Here is a 16972-nt window from a genome sequence, read left to right on the forward strand (position 1 = left end):
ATGCAGAAAGTTAGCAACAAAGGAAGGCAAGGGAGAAAAGTGATTTATCCTATTATCTTTCTGAATAAAAAGGTACAAGTCAACATTCAATCTTTCTTATTACAGTGAGAGACTTTATTTTCCTGGGCTCCAAAATCACTGTGGACAGTGACTGCTGCCATGAAATTAAAAGATGCTTGCTCCTTAGAAGGAAGGCTATAACAAACCTAGATAGCAAATTTAAAAAGCAGAGACATCACTTGACTGACAAAGGTCTGTATAGTCCAAGCTGTGGTTTTTCCAGTAGTCATGTACAGATATGAGAGCTGGACCGTAAAGAAGTAAAGACCGTAAAGACCGTAAAGAGTGCCCCAAAACTGATGCTTCCAAACTATGGTGCTGGAGAAGACTCGAGGGTCCCCTGGACAGCAAGGAGATCAATCCTAAAGGAAATCAACCCTGAATATTCATTGGAAGGACTGATGAGGAAGCTGAAGCTCCAATACTTTGTCCACCTGATGCCAAGAGCTGACTCACTGGTAAAGACACTATTGCTGGGAAAGATTGAGGGCAGGAGAAAGAGGCAACAGAGGATGAGACGGTTGGATGGCATCACCGATTCAATGGGCATGAGTTTGAGCAAACTGCAGGAGATAATGAAGGACAGGGTTAGTCTGGTGTGCTGCTGTCCATGGAGTCATAGAGTCACACATGACTGAGTGACTGGACAACAGCCAAGTAGGAATAAGAATCTCTTGTCAATCAATTTAGACACACTCATATCACTGGTTTAAAAAGAAAATGAAAATTACTTAAAAATACTGAACATAAAATCATCCTTAGCTGGAACTCACAAATAGCCATAATTTCTCCTACACTCAGTGGGGGGCTTGCTTCCCTCATAGCTCAGTTGGTAAAGAATCTGCCTGCAACGCAGGAGACCGGAGTTCGATTCCTGGGTCAGGAAGATTCCCCTGGAGAAGGAAATGGAAACCCACTCCAGTATTCTTGCCTGGAGAATCCTATAGACAGAGGAGCCTGGCAGGCCACAGTCCATGAGACTACAAGAGTCGGACATGACTTAGTGACTAACCCACACCACCACACTCAATGGGAGAAGTTAACGAAACAAACACGTATCTGAACTTTATCCTGAAAACCATTTTCTATGGCCAATACCTCTATCTACTTCTACCTGAGACCCAGAATCTATATGCAAGGACCCACCAAATATCCAATAGACCTCAGAAATCGCCCAAGTTGAGTAAAGGTACTCAATGGGAATAAGATGATCCACTGAAGTGCAAGAAGAAAATATTACAATTTTGCATATTTAACCTTAAAATGTTTTTGTTTAACAAGGGGGTTTTCAGCAACATCTCACTCTTGTTAGCTTTCATTGAATTGTGACATACTACAGCTTACATGTACCCAGATTTTTTTTTTTTTAATTTACTAGTAGAAAGGTTACCAAGCAGATTAAAAAGCATTCCACTTTGGAGTGCAGACATATGCCAAAGTCAAATTGTACAATTTAATTATATACAATTTATTGTATATCAATTATACCTCAATAAAACTTTTTAAAGTGACTATAATGGATATAATTACAGATTTAAGATAATACCAAAATGCAATTTGTACAAACTGGGGGGAAAAAAAAGGCAGTTTAATAACTCACCTACTTCTTATATAAGCTCTTACTGCCCAAATTATGAGGCTAAAAACAATGCAAGCTAATCATATCACCACCCACAAAGTTAAAAATTATCTAAAGGCTATTTGAAATATGGTGCTACATCCATAATCATTATAAATATGTACTGCTATCATCTGAATTTCTGTAACATAAATTATCCTATATGCAAGTGGAAAACAAGGAAATAATTCAAATATTAAGTAAAATATGTGATTTTTTCCAGGTTGGTAACGTTTTTAAATGATAGGCAAGCTTTCTCAAATTAAAACCGAAAGCCTTAGCAATATAGGATGACATTAAGAAAAAAGCCAAAAATCATATAGAAATGCCTTGCTGCTGCTACTGCTAAGTCATTTCAATCATGTCCGACTCTGTGCAACCCCATAGACGGCAGCCCACCAGGCTCCGCCATCCCTGGGATTCTCCAGGCAAGAACACTGGAGTGGGCTGCCATTTCCTCCTCTAATGCATGAAAGTGAAAAGTGAAAGTGAAGTCGCTCAGTCGTGTCCGACTCTTAGCAACCCCATGGACTGCAGCCTACCAGGCTCTTCCATCCTTGGGATTTTCCAGGCAAAAGTACTGGAGTGGGGTGCCACTGCCTTCTCCAAGAAATGCCTTACTGAAGTACAAATAAACAGCAGCTTCAAAAACTCTTACACTCATGACATTAAGCTATCTAGTAAGTTTGCAAGTGCAGATGAAAAAGCTGAGAAGACATAAATCTCAAAGAAAAAAGCTTAAGCCTCAGGGTTTAAGGTTGCAGATACTCAAATATCTGTGACTGTTAATTATTGCTATTTGAAATATTTTTGTTAGCATTTTAATTAAAATGTGTACAGGTTCTACACAGTCTGTTCCTACTCTATTATTCTCATAAGCCCAGTTAGTTATGGTACATGGTTTCTGCAGGACACAAGCTTTTCAAGAATTCATATTTCATGTTAATGACAAAACAAAGCCAAAGCCACCCCAATTTAAAACCTAAACAACAGGACTATGAAAAAAAAATCTCTATAATTATTTGCATAATATTTACCTGTGTTCTACCCAGCACTTAACCAATTTTCATTAAATTTAATGATAAATGTTTGAAAGTCTCCTGTATTTTAGTTTTAATTAGTTTTTTAATTATTAACTTTTTTACTAAAATAAAAAATAACTTTTTGTTCGTTTCTTTCACATCAAAAAAAAATTTTTTTTTTAATTCAGACACCACTGGGAAACCCTGGAATTTTTTAATGGCTGAAGTGTATGAAAATATGGTAAAAAAAAAGAAAAAAACCCCTAAAATCTATTTTCTTGAGAGCAAGTGAGAAAAGAAGAAAAACTTTCTCTCTAGAAGAAATTCTTGCTATGGAAAGGAGTGTTTTTGAAAAGAATATGTCTGGAAATGGTTCCATCCATATGTGAATTTTACAAATAATAAGATGCTTGGTCTATTAAAATTGTTTTTTTCAACTTTCACATCCATGTTTTTAAAACTTGGAAACATAATTTTCTGACCCAGTTAAAGATGTTCAGCCATGTGTTTAAATATAAAAATAAATTATTTCTGATTTGTTTTCAACAACTAGCCTCCTATCAGAGAAAACAGAAATTTACTAACCAAATTCCAACAATCAATGAGTAGTGTAACTGGTAGGCAAAACCGGAAAATGAGTATTGTGACTTAATAACTGCAGCCACTAATGCGTCGTGCTTCTTCTATTTGTATCCATATATCTTTGTGAAATTTAAAATATCCTGTCATAGTCCTTAAAAACCCAGTAGCAAAATAAATTGAACTTCAAACCCAATCATCAATTCACTGTACCAACATGAAGCCAAAATTTTTAATGCAATTAAATACTTTTAACTTAGAAAACTTTTTGCAGTGTCATAAAATTATCTCACAAATATGCTTATATATTTAGCTTTTACTTTTGAACTCGTTTTATGTGTATTTTATTATGTACATAGTCTCTTAAAACATGTACACAAATTATAAAAAAAGAATACCTGAAAATATTTCAAAACTATTCTACTGAAGGAATACAAGATTAAAATTTAGAGAAGACAAATTCCTTAAACATCAGGATTTTTTTATTATTCTTAAAGTAAACATTTTAACATATCCAAAACAATTCATATTTTCTCACTCAAAAGTTGTCTACTCTGTTTCTAATAAGCAGTCCCTTTTATGTTAGTCTGATTCAGAAATTCTTTTCGTGCTCCCTCACATCAGGTCATTCCCTCTGTATGGCTGATACTACTAGCTTTAAGGTCTCACAGGTGCGCCCTTCTCCGTTCCATTGCCCACTGTGTTTTGCTCAGATTCTGATTTATTACCTACTAATTAGTTTTCTTGCCTTTAATCACCCACTGCTCCTGCCCCTCTCCAATCTACTATGGAGCAGTCAATCTTTCTGAAATTTAAATCTGTATGTACCTTTCACACCCTCCTTAAAATTATTCGACAGCTTACAAATGCTTAGAAAAAAAGTCTAAACCTTTAATTAGCATAGAAAATTCTTTGTTACCTGGGCCCACTAACCTTCTCCAATCTTATTTCCCATTATTCTACTACTTTTCATTCTTATTTGCTCTAGATTTGTACTGTCCAATATAGAAGTCACTGGCTATGCATGGCTATTGAGCACTTGAAATGTGATAGCCTAAATTGAGATATGCTGTAAATATAAAATACAAACTGGATTTCAAAGACTTAGTACCAAAAAGAGAATGTAAAGTATCTTCATTAATAATTTTTAATATTGATTACATGCTAAAATTATATTTGGGTTATACTGGAATAAATATATTATTAATATTAATTTAATCTTTCCATTTTTAAAATATGGCTACCAGTAAAATTTGGGCTTCCCTTAAGCTCAGTTGGGAAAGAATCTGCCTGCAATGCAGGAGACCCAGGTTCTATTCCTGGGTTGGGAAGATCCCCTGGAGAAGGAAATGGCAACCCACTCCAGTATTCTTGCCTGGAGAATCTCATGGACAGAGCAGCCTGACAGGCTACAGTCCATGGGGTCGCAAGAATCGGACATAACTTAGTGACTAAACCACCACCAGTAAAACTTAAATTTTATATTTGGTTCACATCATCTCTATTTGATAACATCACCTAGACCAACAAAATTTTCACACTGATCTTTCTACCCTCATAAGTTTGCTTATATCAGTCTTTCACCATAGAACATTCAAAACTTACTAATAACTTGTCAACCATGTACCATGACTGAGTGCTAAGCATAAGAAAATGTTTTGCATGATCATCTCTATTTGCCAAATCTTATCTCTGCTTCAAGATCAGTTCAAATGGTACTTATTTCCATGAAACCTTCTTCCTTGATATGCCAGGATAAAAATTTTCCATCTTCTGAACTTTGACACATCACATGTTCTTCAATGAACACATGACTTTTTACTTAAAATATTTCTCTATACACTGCTTATCACATCTATTAGCTGTAAATTCTTTAAGTACAGAATTTGTCAAATTCATTTGATTCCTCTAATGTTTCTACCATAAAATTTTACATAGAATATGTTCTCAAACATTAAGTCAGATATCAAACAAGAGGACTAGTGATACATAATATACAAAATACCTAATATTACATAAGTTACACTTACTAAAGCAAGAAAGCAGGTATGTATGTTAGTATTATTTATATAATTTACACAATTCAATTACTGAATGCATATAGATATGCAATTCAATTATTGAACTTCTTTTTATGACCAATTTCTTTTACCTTCCTACTCTAGTTGAAACCTTATTTGTTCCCTTGATGACACTACCTACCATAACAACCTTCCCAAATAGTAGAAACCTGCAGGTAAGATAAGTGTCCTCTTTGCTCCGAGCAGTCGATCTTAGATCACTCTTCCTCTTTCTGCAAACTCTGAGCTTTGAACCACATCATCAGCCACCCAGCACCCCTTCTTGTGAGCATCCCTGCCCACTATCACTAACCCTCAGTCTCTAAGGATTTTAGCTCCTTGCTGACTGTCAGACTCTCTAACACTCTCTAATCCTGTCAAAATTCTTGGTGATGTCATTATACTACTAGATATCCTAACACCTATTGATTCCTGTGGTCTCCTTAACCTGATTATCATCAGTAACTGCAACATCTCATAATTTCAATTTTAAACATCCTACTCATGACTGAAGCAACTTAGCAGCAGCAGCACTTATTTGACTACCAGCTTTTTCTAATACTTCAACAATCTTTTGACTCAAGAGGGACCTTCAATCCAGATCCTATCATTTTCCACTGTCTCTCATCCTCCCCACCCTTATCCCATCACTCTCACTTAGAACCTCCAAGGACTTCCATCTCATTGAGAGGAAAGCACAGATTCCCTGCTATAAGCTATGAGGCTCTTTATAATCATACTTCACCCACTTAATTGGTTAACTCTCAAGCCTCACCTCCTATTACTTCCATTCTTATTCATTCTACTCCAGCCACACTGGCCTTCTGAAGGTTTTTAAAATTACAACAGGGGCCCCACACAAGGAAGAAGTGGAAACAGAGTAGGGAGGCAGTTCAGTAGCTTCCAGGGGCTTCACAAGAAGGTACACCTAAGCAACATCACAGTTCTGTGGAGGTGGTGAGCTGGCTACATACAAAAGAAAGAGCAAATTAATAACTATATAGTAATAGGAACCAGCTTGTAATTTTGGGAGAAGAGGTGCAAATATGGGATGGGGGAAGAGTTAGAATGAAAACATGGTGTTTAGAGAACTGGAGACATGAGTGTAAATTCATGATTTTCAATATATAAAGACATGTGAAAATATATATGTTGATGCTTGACCTGCCCACTGCAAAGGTCTGACGGCAGTAGCCATGAGCAATCTCAAAAGCCATGAGCCCACCTACCACCCAGAGTCCTGAAACACTCTTCTCCACTAAAAAAAAAAAATTAGGGCTCCTCAGAGAAATAGCTGATCCCAGGACTAGAGCAGGAACATTTTTAGATGAGCCTATAGAACCTTGTGCCAAAAGTAAGAAGACGCACAGGTGATAAAACTGCATAGATCTATACCTATGCATTGTATTGATGCAAATATCCTGATTTTGTTAATGTACTACAGTTATCCAAGATATAAACATTTGAGGAAATTAGGTGAAGGGTACACAGGACCATCCTGTACTATTTTTGCAACTTCCTGTGAATTTCTGATTACTTCAAGATAAAACTTTTTTTAAAAGTTAAGGGAATTCTCTGGCAATCCAACAGGTAGAACTCCATGCTTCCACTGCAGAGAGCTTGGGCTCTCTGGTAGGGAAACTAAGATCCCACATGCCATACAGCATGGCCAAAAAAAAAGTGTAAATAGATATTAATTAATAGATATATCACTGTATAAGTTCAGATATTAATTAATTCTCTTCCTTACAGTAAAATGCCAACTAATAAAAGGAGGAGGAATACGTAGAAGACAGTTATGCTAACTACTATACTACCACCACCTCTAGAAGGACTACTTGAATCAGAGTATCACCCTTTGGCAACCATCATGGCAAAAATTATTTTAGGTGAAAAACATGAGTGATGCTAAAACTAGTAGACTAAAGTGGGAATGAAACATGATTTTATGTGGTTTCAAAGTATCTCCCCGCAAAATACTTATTAATTACACGGACTACAAACTTGATACACATCATCATTAATCTAGTGGTCAAAGTTAACACTACCTAATGGGATAAACTACCTGTATGCCACGAAAAAGGATTCATCAAGAAAACAACATCACTTCTGTGAAACTGCAGCCAAAATACGTATCCTGGGTCAAGTCATCAGGAAACATTAGACAACCCAAATTGAAGGAAAGTTTACAAAATGAGTAGCTTATAATCTTCAGTATGTGAACAGAATGAAAAGCAAGAGAGACTGAGGAACTGTTCCAAACTGAGGAGACTAGAGAGACATGAGAGCTGGATCCAATACACAGGCCTGGATTAGATCCTCTGTCTCTCAAGAACATTATCTGAGGAATTAACAAAACTTGAATGAGGTCTCTAAGCAAAGCGTATACAGTTTTGTTTTGGTTTTTAAACTTTGCAGTAGTTTGATATTGTTTCCAAATAAAAGCTGATTTTAAATCACATCAAGGCATGTTCCTGACTCCTGTCTTTGGATCTGCTATTTCCTTATGTCTGGAATGCTCACATCCACGTTTGCCTATGCCCAGCTCTCCTACTTCCATCAGGTCTTAAAAGGCACCGCTGAAATTATCAACACCCTATATATTGATATCTTCCTCCTTGTTTTACCTTTTTCCCCTTAACATAAATCAGTATCTTACATACAATTATCTTACACATAAACTGATAGCAGGGACTTGTTATCTATTTTGTTCACTGTTACATTCCAGGCCTAAACCAGGGCTTGACATGTAGTATTAACAGTCGCAAATAAATATTTAGTCAATGACGGAATGTACACAAAGTCCTTGAAACACAAAAGACTTAATAAGATACAATTACAAAATAAGTTCACTTTCACAATCTTAGCAAAGGAATACTGGAACAGGCAAAAAGAACTCCACTGTTAATTTTGATAGTTCTGGGATATCCTTTCAAAAAATATGTCTACAGCATAAATGAATGAAATAATGTCCCTGCTCTAAGGAGCTTAGTGAACAAACCTATTTCCATCAGAAAGCAAAGCTGTAATACTGCAGTGAGCTAATACAGCAAGAAATTATCTGCTAATAGCATGCATAATGTACAGTATAAACAATCCAAATGCTGACAAATAAGAATTAACTATCAGACGACTGGAAAATACAGCTACATAGAGAAATCAAGTTTTCTCTTGGGAGAAAGAGAGACAGTGAACTCATATTCAAAGAAAGTCAATGGTGGGAAGTAAGAGACATATATAAGAAAAGGTCTCTGATATTTTATTATCACATTTCCCTGAAAACTTATCAAGACTATAATTAAGCTAACCACAATGATCTCAATTAGTTTACAGTATTATAAAACATACTAAGTCATTTGTATTTAAGAAAAAAATACAATCCAAAAATCTACAAAATGATTTTATGGTTTCTATATACAAAGTATTCAATCAGTAACATCTCATTTTATAAATGCTTTTATCTCCTATGCCACTTCCTTTCTTGAATAATTGTCAAAAAAATGACAGACAATATTATCTTAAACATATCTGAATCTAAGCCAATACTTCTAAAAATGAAACACATACAGAACTGTATGCACATATAAAACAACATGTGCACGTAACATAAATATGAATTCATAAATACGGTTTGATAATCATTAACTGAGCTATATACATGACCCTCATTCACCTTATAAACAGTGGATGAAATCCAAACATATAAATCCAATTCTAATTTCCAACAGAAACAGTATTACAAATTAGGGTTCTCTACCCAGAAACCTATTTCAATCCTTCTCCTTACCAACTGCCAAAAAACAATAATAATAAAATGTAAACACAAGAAAAGTAGCTTAACATTCCTAAGTATGAAAACAATCATTTAATATTAAAGCTGTGTCAATATTTTTTGAAGTATTTTATGAATGGCCAGAACTAAATAAAATAAAAGTCAAACTAAGATGGCTTAAGGATATTTTCCTGTAACAAGTATTGGTATGTTTTACTTCTTCTAACTTAGTCTGTGTGTGTGTGTGTGTGTGTGTGTGTGTGTGTGTGTGCACGCTCAGTCATGTCTATTATGGTAATCTGATCACAAAATCTGGGGAGTTTTAAGGGATGTAGCGTTACTACATTTGTGCTATCTTGTGTTTTCACTGACTGCAACCTTCAGGAAATATTAAATATGAATTTGGCCATTACCATAAAGTCTTATTTATAATAAAAAATTTTTAAGGTTAAAGTTGGATTTGGAATCAAAAATCAAGCACATTTTAATAAAGAGTCCTGTACTTATTGTACTCAGTCATATGGTTCAGACTTGGTAACTGCCAACATTACTGTAGTATATGCAACACTGAGAGAGTTCTGAGCTCACGCAAGTCACTGATTCCTAGATAAATTCTCAATTCAAAAGGCACATAACCAGCTTTGTATAAAGGTCATCATACTGCCAGCATGATTACTGTAAAATATTCCATTTTGTATTCTTAACAATACAAAACAATGTTTTGTATCTTAACACATTCAACCTTCCAACTTACTATAAATCCATGCTTTATGGCCAAATTGGGTATAAGTTCTACTGAAGCAAGAATTATAGGTTGTATATAACAGAGAGAATGATCACAAGTTCTACTGACAATTATTTTAAGTTACACTACTCACTGGAAAAGACCCTGATGCTGGGAAAGATTGAGGGCAGGAGGAGGGCACAACAGAGGATAAGATGGTTAGATGGCGTTACCAACTCAATGCACATAAGCTTGAGCAAACTCCGGGAGACAGTGGAGGACAGGAAAGCCTGGCATGCTGCAGTTCATGGGGTCGCAAACAGTCAGATATGACTTAGTGACTGAACAACAACAAAATTACTTAAGTTTTCTACAATCTTGATCCACATAATTGATACACACTAAATCTCATCTACTCTTGTTTTTGGCATAAACACAGAAAGGAGGATTCTACCTCTATGAGGAGATCTATCTGTTGGAAGAGTCCAAATACACTCAGGACAATAAATATATTTTGTCCCATATCTGAAACTGTATCTTAGAGTTAACCAACAATAAATTTAGATCCCTATCTGTAATAACTTACTCCTTTCTCAACTGGCTCTGAAGAATAACTGTAACATATCAAACCCCTAAAATTTCAATATATGGTACACTGAAGGGAGACTCTTTAAAGAAACATGTAATTTGTAGACAATGTAACAGGGATATTTCTACCTCCACCAACTATAGACTTAACATTTTAAGCCAGTTCTACCATTGAGACTAACAATGCAGAGAAGAGGAGGCCACAAGGAGGGGTGAGCCTCAATTTGAGTTACAAAGCTGTAACTCTAAAGTTAAAAAGCTGAAGAGAGCTTCCAGCACTCTCATGGGACTAGAAGCATAGAAATTAAACTTTTAAACTCACAAAGAATAAAAAGCCCAACCTAGAAATAAATAAGGAAATAAATATCCTAGAAATAAATAAGGAAAAAAAAAAAGCAGAAATAAAGCAACCCTCAAAAGACTGAAAATCTTTCTCAGTTCAATCACTAAATAGATTAAAGTGATCTGCCTCAATCCTAACTGACCAAACAGGAAAAACCAAAATCCCCTCTGAAGAAAGATAACACTACCTAATTACCTAAGCAGATGTTTATACACAATGTCCAGCAGTCAGTCAAGCATTAGGAGTTATACAAGAAGATAAAACTATCATAAAACTGAGAAAAAATATTTTTTAAAATCAGATCCACAAAAATCCAGAAACTTAACCACCTTCAAAATCATCATAGGAATAAAGTTCTATCTGTGAACTAGGCAACGCTATATAATGACTTCTGAAAATGTCCTCAAAATATAGTGAGAAAACTTTCATCAAAATGTAGGAAGGCTTATATGTAGAGGCGAATGATCTGACTTTTCTAAACAACCTCTGCTAAAAATCCAAATGAATTATTTGGATTTTTAGCAGAGGATTTGGATTTTAGATATATGTCATTATTAAATGACATATATCTAAAAATAATAAGAATCACACAAGTACTTTGTTCAGGTGACAATCTGATTATCAGCATTTCAGATGCTCAACAGAGGTTCTACTTCTTTGCTGTCCAATACGTATCCCCTAGCCACATGTGACCACTGAGCACTTGAAATAGGGCTAATGCAACTGAGGAAATGAACTTATTTTAATTAATTTAATTAACTTAGTCACATGTGGCTAGTGGCTACTCTATTGGGCAGAGGCATATTTGGACACAATTCTAAGGCAGAGCTCTTAAAAATACAATTACTTTCATCTGTTAGCACTCAAACTCGAAAAGCTGGAAAAGTAGATAAGTACTTTATTACAAAAGAAGAGAGAAGGAAAAAAAGAAAAAAAAAAACAAAAACAAATTACGCATATCCAATATCAGAGGTTGCTGAAAGCAGAGGGAATGAAATATACACAACATTTGCATATGTAATATTACCAATCTTAAACAATTTTCCTTATTAAATGTATATCCACACTTCATCAACTACTCAAGAGAAAAATTATGCCAGATTCATAAAATAATAAAAGCAGCATTAAGAACTTCTACAGAATGGTGAACATGTGACCAGCTGGGAATGGCAAATTCTTCCATACTTTTTAATTTCCTGTACTCCAAAAAAGGAAAGACTCAACAAACGAAAAGGTTATACAAACAAGCACTTATTCTCAATAGTTCTGGCATCTGTCTCTTCCACCAATGAATTTCTTTTTCAGGTATACAATCAACCTTTATTTCACTTAAGAGATAACAAGTAAACCAAGCTCTAGAATACTCAGGCTTTAAAAATATGTTTCATAATAGATACCAAAAGTTAAATGTAAGAAGTAAATGTTGTACATGATCATGTATTTTAAGTAATTCTTGGCACTCTTACACTCCTAGGATATGATGTTTGTCCCATGACTGCTTTCATTTCATCACTGAACAGACTAGGCTAAAACAAGACAATGAAAACCAAAAATGCATAAAAATTTCTCAAGCTAAGAGATAAAGAATAAACTAGAAGAGTCAATCTAACTAATTTAAGGCTGCTGCGGCTTAGTCGCTTCAGTTGTGCCCAACTCTGTGTGACCCCATGAGTTACAGCCCGCCAGGCTCCTCTGTCCATGGAATTCTGTAGGTAAGAGTACTGGAGTGGGTTGCCATGCCCTCCTCCAGGGGATCTTCCCAACCTAGGGATCGAACGCTGGTCTCTCGCATTACAGGCGGATTCTTATGGCTGAGCCATAAGGGAAGCCCAATTTAAGGCGGCTGCTGCTGCTAAGTTGCTTCAGTCGTGGCCGACTCTGTGCCACCCCATAGACGGCAGCCCACCAGGCTCCCCCGTCCCTGGGATTCTCCAGGCAAGAACACTGGAGTGGGTTGCCATTTCCTTCTCCAATGCATGAAAGTGAAAAGTGAAAGTGAAGTCGCTCAGTCATGTCCGACTCTCAGCGACCCCATGGACTGCAGCCCACCAGGCTCCCCGGTCCGTGGGATTTTTCAGGCAAGAGTACTGGAGTGGGGTGCCACTGCCTTCTCCGCAATGTTCTTTATCAGTTAAAGATTTAGTTTTAGGCAATTTAAGGCTAACCCTGCCTAAAACTAAATCTTTAACTGATAAAGAACACTAGAATAGTCAAACAATTTAGGCAATGGCTAGGTTGAGATCTTCAGAATAATCATCATCTATGATACAAGCCTTAAGGTTAAATTTACCACTACTGTCTCAGTGGTAAAGAATCCACCCGCAATGTAGGAGATGTGAGTTTGATCCTTGGGTCAGGAAGATCCCCTGGAGAAGGAAATGGCAACTCACTCCAGTATTCTTGCCTGGGAAATCCCACGGACAGAGGAGCCTGGCGGGCTAGAGTCCACGGTTTTGCAAAGAATAGAAACAACAATAAGGATTTAAGATAGTTTTCATCTTTACAGATTCAGCAGAGTTTCATTTCCAATTCTTCATTAATAAACAAACAACAGTGATACCCCCAAAGTTAAGAGATTAATTTACCAGCCAGAAGTTGCCTCAAAAATAAAGATTTAAAACAAAGGTGCTAGAAAAAGCATAGCTCACTGAAAAAAAGTGTGATTTTGGAGCCAGACAGACTTGAAATGAAATATGAACTCTAAAACTACTACCAACTTATATAACTTCTCTAAACCTCAACAGCATAGATAAACAGGTAATGAACACTGCAGTAATGTTGTGAAAAAGACATGAAGGAAATGAAAGAAATGATGTCTGTAAAACATAAGACACACACATAAAAGGAACTCTAACAAGGCGTAACTATTAATTTTTAAAAAACCAATCAAACTGCTCTTCCCTACACATTTCTAAGCAATTCAGAAGCAAGGAAATTTATTTCCTTGGCAATATTAAGGAAATGATGGGAAGTTTTAAGTATCTTATTAGTTTCAATTGGTCTCAGCTGCAAGTGATAGAAAACTCCCCTTAGTGCCATCCTTTCTGCCTCAAAGCAGTTACGGGTCAACGATTATCAGGGACCCAGGTTTCTCTGCTTTGTTACCATCACCCTCAATACACGGCTTCCACATCACGATGGGGGATAGCAAGCACCAACATGAGCCATTAAAAACAAATGACAAGAAAAGGATACATAAGCAGCTCCCTGTAAGGATTCTTCCTTAATACAACTCACAAATCCCTTATGCTCACATTCTGTAAGCCTCAACTTATGCAGCCAATCACACACTACAACCAAAACTGCTAAATATATATATTTTTTGAGATACATATTTTTAGGATGTATACATGTTAAAATATACATATGTGTATGTAGATATGTGTACACGTATATAGTCTTTATTCCATTCAGTTCAAACCAAGTAAATCTCAGGGGTTTTTCCCAATACAGAAGCAGAATATAATAGATATTTGGGCCAATAAGAGTCTCTGCCATAATTTATCTACTTTTTTAATATTCTTTACCACCACACCAAGTTCCTTCAATAGCACTCCCTCATGGTGCAGTTATAATTAATTGGATTAAATCTCATCTTAAATAATTAACATTTAAAGAAAAACAGCAACATTAAACTTCTGATGAGATAATGAGGAAAACAACAGAAACAGTTCTGCCATGTGTAAGCACTGTGATAACTCTTTACATAAACTATGACATATCATAAAATTTATATCATACAGGTCTTACCATAGTCTGATAATGGATTTTTATCTAACATTTAGCAGATTAAGTTAAAATATCTACAACCTTCACTTTTAGCCAAGATGGAGTAACAAGGACTGGATTTACCCACCTACCCTACCACTCACCTAAAGAACCAGGGAAAATAGTGAAATAACAATTTTCAAGACACTGGATAAAAATGAAGGACAGTGATCCCTGAGAGGGAAGAAATCAAGTGAGCTCTAAGATGGATGCAAAAGATGAGGAAAAAAGTGGAAACAGTGACAGGTATCATTTTCTTGGGCTCCAGAATCACTGTGGACGGTGACTGCATCCATGATATTAGAGACATGTGCTCCTCAGAAGAAAAGCTATGACAAACCTGGACAGCGTATTAAAAGTAGAGACATCACTTTGCTGACAATGTCCAGGATACAGTCAAAGCTATGATTTTTCCAGTAGTCATGTATGGATGTGAGAGGTGGACCGTGAGAGGTGGACCATAAAGAAGGCTGAGTGCCAAAGAATTGATGCTTTCAAACTGTGGTGCTGGAGAAGACTCTTGAGACTCCCCTGAACATCAAGGAGATCAACCCTGAATATTCACTGGAAGGACTGATGCGGAAGCTGAAGCTCCAATACTTCGGCCACCTGATACAAAGAGCCGATTCACTGGAAAAGACCCTGATGCTGGGAAAGATTGAGGGCAGGAAGAGAAGCGGTGACAAAAGATGAGATGGTTGGATGGTATCACCAACTCTATGGACACGAGTTTGAGACAGGGAAGCCTGGCATGCTACAGTTCATGGGATCGTAAAGAGTTGGACACAGCTTCACGACTGAACAATAACAATAAAGAGTTATAGTTTACCACCTAAAGACAGTTACCGGTTGCCCAATTCTAGAGAAAGAACCAAAGCTGAGTTTAGCAGCCACCTTGGTTTGAGGAGATTAGAGCCAGGCACATGTAAAATATTAAAAAGACATAAATCAAAAATCCAGAGGTAAAAAATACCACGAGTGAGATGAAAAATACATTGAATAGGACTAACAGGAGATTTGAAATTACAGAATAAATGACAAGGGAACCTGAAGATACAGCAACAGAAATTAACCAAAATGAGATTCAGAAGGGAAAAGAGATTAAAAAAAAAAAGAAAGGACTATCAATAAGTTGTGGCTCAACATGAAGTTACACTTACTGTACATCAGAGAAGGAAAAAGAAGAGATGGGGGGAAAAACATGTGAAGAAATTCTTGAAAGGCTGGAAATTCTCTATATTTGATGAAAACCAAAAACTGTAATGGATCAAGACAAAAGCAAGAAACACAAAGAAAACTACAGGGATTTTCCTGGTGGTCTAGCAGTTAAGAATCTGTGTTTCCACTGAAGGAAGGGAGAGTTCAATCACTGGTCGAGCAGCTAAATCCCACATGCCCCTCAGTGCAGCCAAAAAAACAACTACCGCTAGACATATCATAATGAGATTAATTGAAACTCTTTTATCTTTTCAGGAGGAACCCTAATACATTATGAACAGAAGAACAGTGCAAGTCAGAAGACAGCAGAGCAGCATTTCTAAGTTACCAAAACAAAAAGCTATCAACCTAGGATACGACACACAGCAAAAATTAAGATGTCACTTAATAAAAATTAAAATATAATTTATCAAACTTCATTTGGCAGTAAAAATGGTAAAGAGAAATTTATACCAGTAAATGAAAATTTTGGTCAAGAAAAGATCTAAATTCAGTAACTTCAGGTTCCTTAGGAAAACTAGAGAAAGAACAATTTAAGCTTACAAGCAGAAGAAAATAAAAAGCAGAGAAGACTCTCACATTCATCAGGATGGCTACTATCAAAAAACCAAAAAACAATTAAATGTTGGCAGGATGTGGAGACACTGGAACCCTTTGTTCACTGTTGGTGGCAATGTAAAATGGTATGGCCACTATGGAAAACAGTATGAAGGTTTCTCAAAAAAAATCAAAAATAGAATCATCATACTATATGATCCAGCAATTTTACTTCTGTGTTTTACTGAAAAGAACTGAAAGCAGGGTCTCCAAGAGGTATCTGTACACCACTGTTCATAGTAGCATTATTCACCATAACTGAGAAGTATAAGCAACCCAAGTTTCCAACTATCAATACAAATGAATGGATAAACAAAATGCAGTGTATACATGCTGCTACTGCTGCTACTAAGTCGCTTCAGTCGTGTCCGACTCTGTGTAACCCCAGAGACGGCAGCCCACCAGGCTCCCCGGTCCTTGGGATTCTCCAGGCAAGAACACTGGAGTGGGTTGCCATTTCCTTCTCCAATCAATGAAAGTGAGAAGTGAAAGGGAAGTCGCTCAGTCGTGTCTGACTCCCAGCGACCCCATGGACTACAGCCCACCAGGCTCCTCCATCCATGGGATTCTCCAGGCAAGAGTACTGGAGTGGGGTGGCAGTGTATACATAATGGAGTATTATT

At 36.4% G+C, this 16972-nt stretch overlaps 1 protein-coding gene across 5 annotated transcripts in view; it reads right to left on the minus strand.

Annotated features, from left to right (window-relative positions):
- ROCK2 (Rho-associated, coiled-coil containing protein kinase 2) overlaps positions 1–16972 on the minus strand; it is a 133134-nt gene that overhangs the window by 91355 nt on the left and 24807 nt on the right. The gene's annotated exons all lie outside the window — the stretch shown is intronic.

This window comes from Bison bison, unplaced genomic scaffold (assembly GCF_000754665.1).
Source record: "Bison bison bison isolate TAMUID 2011002044 unplaced genomic scaffold, Bison_UMD1.0 scf7180017864307, whole genome shotgun sequence".
Classification (NCBI taxonomy): Eukaryota; Metazoa; Chordata; class Mammalia; order Artiodactyla; family Bovidae; genus Bison; species Bison bison.